This window comes from Gavialis gangeticus, unplaced genomic scaffold (genome assembly GCF_001723915.1).
Source record: "Gavialis gangeticus isolate Ggan-Ray unplaced genomic scaffold, GavGan_comp1, whole genome shotgun sequence".
Lineage (NCBI taxonomy): Eukaryota > Metazoa > Chordata > Crocodylia > Gavialidae > Gavialis > Gavialis gangeticus.
The window spans coordinates 31,673,006-31,673,598 of record NW_017728994.1 but is presented as its reverse complement, the minus strand read 5'-3'; the positions used below and the strand labels follow the sequence as shown (position 1 = coordinate 31,673,598).

The following is a 593-nucleotide window of genomic DNA, read 5'->3' as shown; positions in this document are numbered from 1 at the left end:
TGCCCTAATGGGCCTTTACGGCCTTTACCTTTATCTGCCCCTGTTGATGGGTGGGAGTTCTACGCGCTTCGGCTTGTACAAGAAGCCTTGAGCAAGCACGTGCCCCTGCCCCGCCCTTTTCGAACTACGATTCCCAGCAGGCCGTGCGGCGGCCGGGCCGGGCCGGTTCACGTCACGTGGGCACTGTTGTTAGCTTGGAGGAACATCCGGGTCCTTCGCCCCGCCCCCGTAACGACCACAACAAGCAAAAAGCAGAAAGCGCCGGATACACCCACCCTTGCTGGCTGCGGAGGCTCCGCCTCTAGGGCAAGCTGATTGGTCGCGATCTGTGAGAGTGGCCCGTGCATTGGCCGACAGGAAGCTGGGGGGTGGGGATGTCATAAAGGCTAGGTAGGCGCGGAACCCGCTCAAGGCGGGAGGGAGCGGCGGTGGCGCGGGTGGCTCCCCGCCCTGTCCCCTCTCCGGGCGGTGGCGGTCCTCCTCCATGAGGGCGCCTGGGGCCCGTGGCGGCGGCTTCCCGTGAGGAGCGGAGGGCGGGGCTGCGGCTCCCGGTGGCCCCGCGCGGGCCCGGCGGCTGCAGGTGAGACCCGCCC

The 593-nt window shown here is 68.0% G+C and overlaps 1 protein-coding gene across 6 annotated transcripts in view; it reads left to right on the top strand.

The window, feature by feature from the left end:
• The first annotated feature begins 307 nt into the window (after nucleotides 1-307).
• Nucleotides 308-593, top strand: part of ZFAND4 (zinc finger AN1-type containing 4) — a 110,942-nt gene continuing 110,656 nt past the window's right edge. For 4 of the 6 annotated variants that reach the window (XM_019502532.1, XM_019502530.1, XM_019502529.1 and 1 more), the window contains exon 1: nucleotides 444-580. The gene's annotated coding sequence lies outside the window, so the exon portion shown is untranslated. Of the gene's footprint in view, nucleotides 329-373; nucleotides 391-443; nucleotides 581-593 lie in introns of those variants that run through there. The other 2 variants (XM_019502531.1, XM_019502528.1) reach the window with 2 other exon arrangements.